Source organism: Eleutherodactylus coqui, chromosome 8, assembly GCF_035609145.1.
Source record: "Eleutherodactylus coqui strain aEleCoq1 chromosome 8, aEleCoq1.hap1, whole genome shotgun sequence".
NCBI lineage: Eukaryota > Metazoa > Chordata > Amphibia > Anura > Eleutherodactylidae > Eleutherodactylus > Eleutherodactylus coqui.
In genome coordinates this window covers 42895119-42901118 of record NC_089844.1, presented here as the reverse complement: position 1 = coordinate 42901118, position 6000 = coordinate 42895119, and positions in this window count along the sequence as shown.

Genomic DNA, 6000 nt, shown 5'->3' with positions numbered 1-6000 from the left:
ATTTGCTGCGGAATTCGAAGGGGGACGCTCGCTCCGGATTCCGCAATGCAAATATGTCTGTATGCATTGGGCCTAAAGGAAGGAGGTCCAAAGATATCTCAGTGATACATTGAGGGCTCCCACACACTTGCGTTTTTTTAATGCAAATGCCAATGGGACTTTCGAATGTTAAAAACACATCGCAAGTTTGCACTTTGTGATTTTTGTGTGATGCGTTTTTAACTAGAGATGAGAGAGCATACTCGTTAAGGGACAATACTCGAGCGAGTATCATCCTTTTCGAGTACCTGCTTGCTCATCAGAAAAGATTCGGGTGCCGGCGGTGGGCGGTGGGTTGCGGTAGTGAGCAGGGGGCGGAGAGTGAGAGAGAGATTTTCCCCCCCATTCACCCTCGCTCTCCCCCACCGCCACCCCTCGGCACCCGAATCTTTTCTGACGAGCAGGCAGGTACTTGAAAAGGACGATACTCGCTCGAGTATTGTCCCTTAACGAGTATGCTCGCTCATCTCTAGTTAAAAACGACATGCTTGCTGATAGTTTCCCTAGACAGCCTCCTACAAGTGTTCTATTACACAGTGATTGGTTATTTAAGATATACAGTACCTGCAATGTCCCATCACCTGCTGGGATGGGACATCATTATTGCTGACTACTCAGGTCAGGTTGTGGCTTTGATTCTCTGTGTCACCTTCATCTTCCTCAGCTACGACTCAGAACATCAGGAATGACTGCTGGGAAAGATTCTCAACCTCAGAAATTTGCAAGAGAATTCAACAGAATGGAAAGCGAAAGTTTTCCAGCTCACAGAAGCCACACAGATTGCTAATGGGGAAGTCTAATTAAAATCACTAATGACGCACCTGGAGATGAATTTTAAGCTTAAACTTACCGCATAATGCAGAGAATAATTGGAATTTACTCAGCTGGAAAATCAGGAAAAGGTTAATCTCAGATATATTGTTCAAACTAAAGAAATGGAGAATATTTAATATTTTGAGTCAATAGTTATAGATCACCAGACATAAGATACATAGATAGATAGATAGATAGATAGATAGATAGATAGATAGATATGAAATAGATAGATAGATAGATAGATAGATAGATAGATAGATAGATAGATAGATAGATAGTAGAGATGAGCGAACGTGTTCTTCCGAGCTTGATATTCGTGCGAATATTAGGGTGTTCGGGATGTTCGTTATTCGTAACGAACACCATGCGGTGTTCTGGTTATTTTCACTTCCTTCCCTGAGACGTTAGCGCGCTTTTCTGGCCAATTGAAAGACAGGGAAGGCATTACAACTTCCCCCTGTGACGTTCAAGCCCTATACCACCCCCCTGCAGTGAGTGGCTGGGAAGATCAGGTGTCACCCGAACATAAAAGTCGGCCCCTCCCGCGGTTCGCCTCAGATGCCGTGTGATTTAGATGAGGGACAGTGCTGTTTGTACCGGAGCTGCTGTAGGGAAAGAATTGGTAGTTAGTGTAGGCTTCAAGACCCCCCAAAGGTCCTTATTAGGGCCACTGATAGCTGTGTGTTGGCTGCTGTTAGCAGTGGCAATTTTTTTTTTCTCAAAATCGCCTCTGCAGACCGTTGCACCTGGCATTAGGGACAGAAGTGCTGCATAGACAGGGAGAGTGTTAGGAGTGAGTGTAGCCTTCAAGAACCACAACGGTCCTTTCTAGGGCCATATTTATCCGTGTGCAGTACTGTCCAGGCTGCTGTTAGCTGTGCTGCATTTTTTTTTGCTTCTCAAAATCGCTTCTGCAGAGCATTGCACCCTCCATTGATACTGCAGGGAAAGAATTGTATAGGCAGGGCCACAACACAGTTATTATTCATTGAATATATGCAGTGCTGCCTTTTGCTTGTAAAACAAGTGAAAATAATTCTATTTGTCCTGCCTCTGTCCGTCCTAAGGGCGGTGGACACGTGTCGGCTGCGTGTGACCTTTAAAAATCATACGCACCCAGCTACGTTTTACTCCTGGCTTCGCCATTTGCTTTCCTTAATTGGGAAAAAAAATACCTGCTCTGCCACAGTTAATAACTCTGCTACCCTCACGTTCTGTGACACATTAGCAGGGACACAGCACAGTTATTAAACTTCTCATGTTCATAGAATATACGCAGTGTTGCCTTTTGGTGCCAAAAAACGGAAAATAATTCTATTTGTCCGGCCTCTGTCCGTCCTAAGGGCGGTGGACACGTGTCGGCTGCGTGTGACACCTTTAAAAATCATACGCACCCAGCTACGTTTTACTCCTGGCTTCGCCATTTGCTTTCCTTAATTGGGAAAAAAAATACCTGCTCTGCCACAGTTAATAACTCTGCTACCCTCACGTTCTGTGACACATTAGCAGGAAAACAGCACAGTTATTAAACTTAGATTATTCATTCACTAGAGGCAGTGGGGCCTTTCGTTTTCAAAAAAGGGAAAAAATTATATTTGGCCTGCAGTCTTGCGCCAATTTATTTCCTGCCTGTGAAATCAAATCACTGGTAATACAGCATGCTGAGGGGTAGGGGTAGGCCTAGAGGACGTGGACGCGGCCGAGGACGCGGAGGGCCAAGTCAGGGTGTGGGCACAGGCCAAGCTCCTGATCCAGGTGTGTCGCAGCCGACTGCTGCGCGATTAGGAGAGAGGCACGTTTCTGGCGTCCCCACATTCATCGCCCAATTAATGGGTCCAGGCGGGAGACGGTTATTAGAAAATGAGCAGTGTGAGCAGGTCCTGTCCTGGATGGCAGAAAGTGCTTCGAGCAACCTATCGTCTACCCGCAGTTCTGCGCCATCCACTGCTGCCAATCCGAATCCTCTGTCTGCTGCTCCTCCTTCCTCCCAGCCTCCTCACTCCACTACAATAACACCTGCTCAGGAGCGGGAGCACTCCCAGGAACTGTTCTCGGGCCCCTGCTTAGATTGGGCAGCAGCGGTTCCTCTCCCACCAGAGGAGTTTATCGTCACTGATGCCCAACCATTCGAAAGTTCCCGGGGTCCGGGGGAAGAGGCTGGGGACTTCCGCCAACTGTCTCAACAACTTTCTGTGGGTGAGGAGGACGATGACGATCAGACACAGTTATCTTGCAGTGAGGTAGTAGTAAGGGCAGTAAGTCCGAGGGAGCAGCGCACAGAGGATTCGGAGGAAGAGCAGCAGGACGATGAGGTGACTGACCCCACCTGGTGTGCAACGCTTACTCAGGAGGACAGGTCTTCAGAGGGGGAGTCAAGGGCATCAGCAGGGCAGGTTGCAAGAGGCAGTGCGGTGGCCAGGGGTAGAGGCAGGGCCAGACCGAATAATCCACCAAGTGTTTCCCAAAGCGCCCCCTCGCGCCATGCCACCCTGCAGAGGCCGAGGTGCTCTAAGGTCTGGCAGTTTTTCACAGAGACGCCTGACGACCGACGAACAGTGGTGTGCAACCTTTGTCGCGCAAAGCTCAGCCGGGGAGCCAACACCAACAGCCTCACCACCACCACCATGCGCAGACATATGATGGCCAAGCACCCCGCAAGGTGGGACGAAGGCCGTTCAGCGCCTCCGGTTTGCACCCCTGCCTCTCCCCCTGTGCCCCAACCTGCCACTGAGATGCAACCCCCCTCTCAGGACACAGGCACTACCGTCTCCTGGCCTGCACCCACACCCTCACCTCCGCTGTCCTCGGCCCCATCCAGCAGTGTAGTTCAGCGCACCGTCCAGCCGTCGCTTGCGCAACTGTTGGAGCGCAAGCGCAAGTACGCCACCACGCACCCGCACGCTCAAATGTTAACCGTCCGCATAGCAAAATTCATCAGCCTTGAGATGCTGCCGTATAGGGTTGTGGAAACGGAGTCCTTCAAAAGTATCATGGAGGCGGCGGCCCCGCGCTACTCAGTTCCCAGTCGCCACTACTTTTCCCGATGTGCCGTCCCAGCCCTGCACGACCACGTCTCCCGCAACATTGTGCGCGCCCTCACCAACGCGGTTTCTGCCACGGTCCACTTAACAACGGACACGTGGACAAGCACAGGCGGGCAGGGCCACTACATCTCCCTGACGGCACATTGGGTGAATTTAGTGGAGGCTGGGACAGAGTCAGAGCCTGGGACCGCTCACGTCCTACCCACCCCCAGAATTGCGGGCCACAGCTCGGTGGTGGTATCTGCGGAGGTGTATGCTTCCTCCACTAAAGCACCCTCCTCCTCCTCCTCCTCCTCCTCCTCTGTCTCGCAATCAAGATGTGTTAGCAGCAGCATGTCGCCAGCAGTCGGTGTCGCGCGGTGTGGCAGCACAGCGGTGGGCAAGCGTCAGCAGGCCGTGCTGAAACTACTCAGCTTAGGCGATAAGAGGCACACGGCCCACGAACTGCTGCAGGGTCTGACACAGCAGACCGACCGCTGGCTTGCGCCGCTGAGCCTCCAACCGGGCATGGTCGTGTGTGACAACGGCCGTAACCTGGTGGCGGCTCTGCAGCTCGGCAGCCTCACGCACGTGCCATGCCTGGCCCACGTCTTTAATTTGGTGGTTCAGCGCTTTCTGAAAAGCTACCCACGCTTGTCAGACTTGCTCGTAAAGGCGCGCCGGCTCTGCGCGCATTTCCGCAAGTCCCACACGGACGCTGCCACCCTGCGCACCCTGCAACATCACTTTAAGCTGCCAGTGCACCGACTGCTGTGCGACGTGCCCACACGGTGGAACTCTACGCTCCACATGTTGGCCAGGCTCTATGAACAACGTAGAGCTATAGTCGAATACCAACTCCAACATGGGCGGCGCAGTGGGAGTCAGCCTCCTCAATTCCTTTCAGAAGAGTGGGCCTGGTTGGCAGACATCTGCCATGTCCTTGGTAATTTTGAGGAGTCTACCCAGGTAGTGAGCGGCGATGCTACAATCATTAGCGTCACCATTCCTCTGCTATGCATCTTGAGAAATTCCCTGCAAACCATAAAGGCAGCTGCTTTGCGCTCGGAAACGGGGGCGGGGGAAGACAGTATGCCGCTGGATAGTCAGGGCACCCTCCTGTCTATTTCTCAGCGCGTACAGGAGGAGGAGCATGAGGAGGATGAGGAGGAGGGGGAAGAGACAGCTTGGGCCGCTGCTGACGGTACACCGGCTGATTGCCTGTCATCCTTTCAGCGTGTATGGCCTGAGGAGGAGGAGGAGGAGGAGGAGGATCCTGAAAGTGATCTTCCTAGTGACGACAGCCATGTGTTGCATACAGGTACCCTGGCACACATGGCTGACTTCATGTTAGGATGCCTTTCTCGTGACCCTCGCGTTGCACGCATTCTGGCCACGACGGATTACTGGGTGTACACACTGCTCGATCCACGGTATAAGGAGAACCTGCCCACTCTGATTCCCGAAGAGGAAAGGGGTTCGAGAGTGTTGCTATACCACAGGACCCTTGCGGACAAGCTGATGGTAAAATTCCCAGCCGACAGCGCTAGTGGCAGAAGGCGCAGTACCGAGGGCAAGGTAGCAGGGGATGTGCGTAGATCGAGCAGCATGTACATCCCAGGCAGTGCAACAGTCTTTAAGGGCCTAGCCAGCTTTATGGCTCCCCACCAAGACTGTGTCACCGCTCCCCAGTCACGGCTGAGTCGGCGGGAGCACTGTAAAAGGATGGTGAGGGAGTACGTAGCGGATCGCACGACCATCCTTGGTGACGCCTCTGCCCCCTACAACTACTGGGTGTCGAAGCTGGACACGTGGCCTGAACTAGCGCTGTATGCCCTGGAGGTGCTTGCTTGTCCTGCGGCTAGCGTCTTGTCGGAGAGGGTGTTTAGTGCGGCTGGGGGAATCATCACAGATAAGCGTAGCCGCTTGTCAACCGACAGTGCCGACAGGCTAACACTCATCAAAATGAACAAAGGCTGGATTTCGCCAGACTTCTGTTCTCCACCAGCGGACAGCAGCGATACGTAAGCAATACGTAGGCTGCACCCGCGGATGGAAGCTACGTTCTCTCTCACCATCCAAAACGGGGACATTTCTGCTTCATCAATCTGTGTCTAATATT